Raw genomic sequence first — 7,038 nt, forward strand, 5'->3', positions numbered from 1 at the left:
AAATACTCAATAAAAAGTAAAATGTGGGATCTGATAAAAAATGTCGGTACCTCCTATACACAGGAAAATTAAAGATACACTCTAAATACACAGCATTTACAAAAACACTGAGCGAGAAGGTCTTCAGCACTGATTGGTCTGCTCAGCTCCTCTCCTCATTGGTCGGTTCTCCTTGGGGGGGCGGAGCTTGGTGACGTCGTCTGTCTTCGGAGCCGCGCGTCAGGATCCGGTCAAGTGTACAACACCACTACTCCCTTCTGCGCTACCGGTGATATTCCCGTGGAAATGTGTGGGTCCTGTGGGGCCAGCTGTTAGGGAAGCAATCCCCACCTGAGGAACTGGATCCGGTCTGAGCGCTGCGGGTCGCAGCATGGCTCGGGTCTCCGTTCCCCGGCTCCTGAGAGGCTGAGGCGGCTGAGGAGGCTGAGGAGGAGCTGCTCTCCTCCCGGGACCTACGCGCACTAAGCCGATCAAGAAGAGGTGAAAGCGAGGCTATTTATAACCGGGAGAGTTACCCCACCTGAGGCGACATCATGGCGGGAGGACAGGACGATAGCAGCGTGCGGGTCGCGCTGAGGTAAGAGCCCCCTTACCCCCCTTATGTGCCACCTTAGCCGCCTTAGGTGAACCCCTATAAGAGCCACCTTCGGAGCCCCCTTAGCCCCCTAGGGAGCGACCTAAGGTGCAACCGTAGCCGTCTTAGGTGGCCCTTTATAGGAGCCCACTTAAGAGCCCTGTTAGGAGCCCACTTGTCTTAGGTGCACCTAACGGGGCACCTAGGATTTAGGTGCACCGTGCACCCTACGCTCTGGGTGAGGTCAGAGGATGCGCCCCTTGGTTGCTCCTCTCTGCCCTTCCACTTGTTATACCGCCGCCGGTATTGTTGTCCTCCAAGATAACCCACGACGGTCAACAACCTTACTGATGTTAAGATATGATCGTGTTCTGCGGTGATTTAGACCAACATATGATTTATTACACAAGAATGTCATCATGTTCCCATAATAATCCTCAAATATCAACAGTAATTGTGAGGCTGCTGCTTTTGTGATGATATGCCTACCTACTCATAGAGCGGTTTAATGTTCACTCTAAATTATTAACTGAGTTCGTTTTTAATATCTCGGTTACAACTCATTTATGACTGACGTGATGTGCCTGACGTGCTGTAGTTGAGGCAGCGGTTCTGATCTTCTCTATTGGCCCCTGCTCACGCAGCATCATGGTACTACACCACACACACGCACACACACACACACACACACACACACACACACACACACACACACACACACACACACACACACACACACACACACACACACACACACACACACCGAAGGGAAATTAAATTGTCTTCCTTATGAGAAGGAATGATGGCTTTCAAGTTCAGTCTGAGAAAGCATGAGATCACTCTGGATATAAAGCTGATAGCAAAATAATTACAATGTATGATAAACTCTTGCTCCAACAAAGTGTGTGTGTATGTGTGTGTGTGTGTGTGTGTGTGTGTGTGTGTGTGTGTGTGTGTGTGTGTGTGTGTGTGTAAGACTAGCTGAAATGTCATTTGAGCTGGATCAGTGATAGGACAAAGACTGCTCTCACATTTCTCTCTCTCTCTCTCTCACTCTCTCGCTCAGACTTTGACCTAGAGCTGTTGTTCTCTGTTGTGTCTTAGTTCTGTTCAGTTAACCAGTCGGCCAAATAGCTGACTAGCCACGAGCTACATGCTCTCTCATTTTAGCACAGAGAGAACATTACCAGTGCATCGGAAAATTATTATCAAATCATGTTTCAGCATATTCCTAAATACGTTTTAAGGTATGTTTTCACCTGCACGATTGAACAGGTATAGGGAACGCACAGAAACGCAGACAGACAGACAGACAGACAGACAGACAGACAGACAGAAGGACAGACAGACTAAACTGTTGGTTACACAACAGACCGGCCCTGAGAGTGTTTTGGAAACACGAGGCACAAATAATATTGGGGCCCCGCCCACTTCCCTACTTCTGTCATTTGGTTGGACTGTCAGTCAATCACTCTCTCTGTCTGTCATTTACCTTTCTCCATAAATCAGCTTTGTTTTGTAACTGACAAATTTGTAGTTTTGGTAGTGTTTTACCCCTAGTGAAACACAAAAAAGGCTTCACAGTGTTTTCAATACACAGCCCTTTTGGCCTTTTCTATATATTCTCTCTCCCGGTCTCTCTCACCCATGTCTGTCTCATGTCTGTTTTCTCAAACCTTTGTTATAAGATTCATTGTGGATCTTATCCACTTGTCCTCCCTTTAATACGCACACACACACACAAACAAACATGTTCACACATACCAACGCACACAAAAACCAACGCAAACACAAACCAACGCACACACGCCACAAACACATTTTTTTAGTGTCTGACTTCTGTCTATCTTTATGTCTGTCTTCCTGCCTTTCTATCTGTCTGTATGTCTTCCTGTCTCTAAGACCTTGTATCCCCAGGCTTGATGGGATAGTTAGTTTTTCTTGGAATCCCTCTCATCATGGTTCTGAAGACACAAGTCACACCAGCGTGTCGCTACCATTTATCAAAGCTGTCACGACCCCCCCCCCCCCCTCTTCATAAACCATCCCCTCTCTGGATGGGTTTGAGGAACCTTAATCGCTGTAGCAACATCTTAATCACCACACAGTGCTAGACAGGTGAGCTCATCACCTTCAGAGTCAAAACACCAGAAGTGCTTCAGGATGACAGCTCTCTCTCTCTCTCTCTCTCTCTCTCTCTCTCTCTCTCTCTCTCTCTCTCTCTCTCTCTCTCTCTCTCTCTCTCTCTCTCTCTCTCTCTCTCTCTCTCTCTCTCTCTCTCTCTCTCTCTCTCTCTCCCCCACTCACATTAGCGCCCTCGCTGTGTTTGTTTTCAATAATAAGCTAGCAGGTTGCTAGCCACACAGAGCCTGTCCCAGCCTGTTAGCCTAATGCTATTGGTTAGAGACGCTTTCATCTTCCCTTGGTGGCTTGGAGATCCTTTATAGCGGGCGGGGCGCCCCCGACACGTCTCCTTGGTGATGACAGCTCCTGAGGGGAAGACAATGAGGGTCTGTGTCGTTCCACTGTCCACCTCCAGCGTTTACCAGTCGGGATCTAAACCTAGCTTAGCTGTAAGAGGCCGTCTTCAGTTAAACCATCCGTAACAATACAGTGAAACTTTCCGTTAGCCTCTTGGCATGATTGCCTCAGTCCTATTTTAAGGTTCATCATGGATTTAGTGTCAATAATGCCAAAGTCTAATAGCTGACTTAAGCAGATAGGGATTATGGAATTTAAAAAACATTCTGTTTGGCTCCGGATATGGCCAACTAGGCACAGTAAATCAGCAGCTTTAGGAGAGTAGAGTTAGGTTAGGTATCACAATTTCGCCAAAATATGACTCAAGCAACTATGCAATGAGGCTAACGATTTTTGACTACATAAAGGTTTGTAGACCAATGATGCGTCATTCAGACGTATTAGTTTAGTTATGAGCTTGGTTAGCTAGTTTTACTCTGCTTTCCAGTAGAACGTACTAGCGACCCAGCAGCCTACGAGCGAACTGAGCGTGTGCAGCCATGAGTCGGACGGAACGCTCTCCGATGCTGAGTGACATGTGACCTCTCCCCGAAGCAGTTACATAATGCAGCTTTAAAATCGAGATGTATTGTGTGTTTCTGAGTGTTTCTTATATCATAGCTGCTTAGGGCCACAGCTGTTCATTCAGGGCCGATCATTCAGGTCTGTGTGATGATGCCTTCACACATGACATAACTCAGATGGTGCACAGGACACACACATACACATTTACATATACATATGCATATACACATACACATACACATACACGCACACACAGACACTCAAATTCATGCAAGGCAAGGACTTGCACACAGGCACACCGCACACACACATCCAGGACACACACACACACACAGACTTAGTTGTGTTTGAATGGAGAAATGCTTTCCTTTATTTAGACGGTCCACATGTATCTTCTCTTGATGTTCAACCTGTTTGCTGTGTTTTGTCTGAAACCCTTTTACCTCAGAGCCCACAGACGATGGTCGTCTTTGTTTGTGTCATCAAAGAGGGGAGAGCCAGCGGATATCAATGAATACAGTAAAAATACCAGACAGTCAAAGGCAAAAAAAACGAACCTGCTTTGTAGTTAGATTCATCCAATAATATTACTCTGTAATCCCTCCAGAATGAATTCATTTATGTTTCAGTTTCAAACCAGTTATGCTATATTGTTTTCTTTGTTTCAGTAAATCCAGCGTGTTATTGTATCCCTTATCCTTTAAATTAACCTAAATTAATTCATTTATGAAATTCATTAAAATGATCTCTTTCTGACTTAGCCGGTCGCCCCCTGAGCAAGGCACTGTGTAGCGGTGTAATCCCACAGGAACGATTCAAGCGCCTCCGCAGTTTGTCAGTTGTCCGTGTTCCTTGAAGGCTTTCGTTAATTATTAATGAGAGGGTCTGATTACCCGGAGGAGGGGCCTGCTGCCTCATCATGACCCGCAGGAGCCCCAGTCTCTGGCATGACGCTCCTGTCAATCAAAGGCATGTCCCGCCCCCTTCAGAAGCACTCACTGACCCACACCTGCTTCCTGTGTGTGCGTGCGTGTGTGCGTGTGTGTGTGTGTGGGGGGGGGGCAAGTGTGTGTGTGTGTGTGTGTGTGTGTGTGTGTGTGTGTGTGTGTGTGGGTGTGTGGGTGTGTGTGTGTGTGTGTTATTCATAATAAATATTCATATTATTGAATTTAAGAGAATTGAGATGCAGATTAACTGAAGGCCTGCCAGCTGTGGCCACGTGACCACGTGGTTGTGTCATGTGACCTGGGTCATGTGACCCTCCACTGAGGAAGTCATCATTAGTACAACGTGTATTTACTGTATCGCCTTAAAGGTACAAGCTGGGGTTGAGAATTGTATCTTTGTTTAACTGAGCATGTGGTTACACACACACACACACACACACACACACACACACACACACACACACACACACACACACACACACACACACACACACACACACACACACACACACACACACACACACACACACACACACACACACACACACACACACACAGTGTGGGTCAGCCCCCTAGCTGTTTATTGGCACAGACTTGTATTTGTATTAAATTGAATGTGACATGAATTCATTAGGTTCAACCATTTTGTCAATTCCTTCAAGTCTTCGCTTCAAAGGTGGCGTGGTGTGTGTGTGTGTGTGTGCGTGTGCGTGTGCGTGTGCGTCTGTGTCTGTGCGTGCGTTAAAAGGGAAACCTTTGTGTGTGGTGCCGTCGGTTGACATCCATTTATTTGTCCAGAGTCGGAAAGACGATGCCAAACACATCCCGTCTCCTGTCGTCCATTTCCTTCCCTTCATCGCTGCTGTCTCTTTATGCTCTGGGCAGCTAGGAGTAGGACACACACACACACACACACACACACAACACACAGGTTCCCTCTGGTTGAGTGGAGAATAGAGAGACTGTATTCATAAATAGCTGTATAGGGCTCACAGGTCTGTAGTATAGCGTTGTCTTGGTGGACATTGGCTTGCATTCTACAGTGATGCTGGTCGTAGTCTACCAGGTTGTGTTTGTGTTGTGGTTGTTGTTGGGGTGTTTGTGGTCAGGCGTCCGTTGCTAGGTTACTCCTGTGGTAGTCAAAGGCGTCTCCGCACTGGTGGGACAGTAGAGGACTCAGGTCTGCTGCTGGACGCTCTTCAGATGACCTCAGAGCCAGCGGGGGGGGGGGGGGGGGGGGGGTGGCGTGCTGGTGTCATCGGGGGGCAGTGAGTGTGTGTGTGTGAACAGAGGCTCTGTTCTCTGGGCCCCGTCCTGCTGAGTCACCGGCTGGCCCTGCTGTCTCCAGGTAGGGTGGGGTCACCGTGGCAACCAGGTTGTCCTGGTGGCTTGGGAGGTTGTGATGATTTGTCGTCAACCCCCCCCACCAACCCCCCAACCCCCCAATCTGCCCGCCCTCAGCGATTGGCCAATTGTCAGCAGACAGGGGTCTGATTGGCTGGATTTCAGGGAGAGAGAGGGGAAGTCAATAGAGCTGGGGTCAGTGGAGTCGTCACGTCGACGGTGATGCGTTTTTAAAGGTGCAGTATATGTGGTAGCCTCTAGTGGTGAGCTGGCAGATTGCAACCCACTGAATCCATCCCAACCTCACCCCTCCCTTTCTAACGACTACAGTGATAGCATAGGGCTCAAACTAACACTATTTAAAACATACATTTCTGCCGAGTTCGTCTGTTAGATGTCGCTAAATCACTACATACTTCAGATTTAATATATTTTCATAAATATCAGTGCCTCGTCTCGTCTCTCTTCTGCTCTGTGCTTGATGATGATGATGATGATGATGATGATGATGATGATGATGATGATGATGATGACCATATCATCACCCTTTTTACCAGAAGCCGCTCTGTCTCATGACTGCCCATGACAACGTTGGTTTGATCACAAACAAACAAACAACATTTCACACTGCCTTATTTTCCTCTGAAGTAGTGTTTCTCCTCTTCCTTCCTCTCCTCTCTACTCCTTCTCTATTCTCTCTTCTCTCTCTCTCTTCTCTCTCCTCTCAGCCCTTCTCCTTTCTCTCTTCCCTCCTTTCCCCTCTCCATTTCCTCCTCTGTCCTCCTCTCTGTCTCCTCTACCCTCCTCTCTCTCCTTTCTCTCTCCTCTCCCTCCCTCTCTTCTCTCTCTCTCCTCTCCTCTCCTCTCTCCCTCTCCTCATCTCCTCTTCACCTCACACTATACAGGTCCCATGACTGCACTTAAAGGAACTAGTTTGACCTCCAAAACAAACGCTTTTTTATTTCCACTCTAATTTCCTGCCCTTTCCCGACAGGACATCTTCCAATCATCTAATTTACTCGTTACTCGCTCGTTTGATCCCGGTGTATCCGTCCCTCCTCGACCTGGTGTCTAATCGCTCCCGTCTGGAGCCAACAGGGCGGTCTTTGTCAACACGTTGTCCTCAGC

General features: G+C 47.6%; 1 protein-coding gene across 1 annotated transcript in view; it reads left to right on the forward strand.

Moving 5' to 3' along the window:
• The first annotated feature begins 111 nt into the window (after window positions 1-111).
• LOC132448035 (kinesin-like protein KIF21A) overlaps window positions 112-7,038 on the forward strand; it is a 13,746-nt gene continuing 6,819 nt past the window's right edge. The window contains exon 1 of the mRNA XM_060039097.1: window positions 112-577. The gene's annotated coding sequence lies outside the window, so the exon portion shown is untranslated. The remainder of the gene's footprint in view (window positions 578-7,038) is intronic.

This window comes from Gadus macrocephalus, chromosome 19, assembly GCF_031168955.1.
Source record: "Gadus macrocephalus chromosome 19, ASM3116895v1".
Taxonomy (NCBI): domain Eukaryota; kingdom Metazoa; phylum Chordata; class Actinopteri; order Gadiformes; family Gadidae; genus Gadus; species Gadus macrocephalus.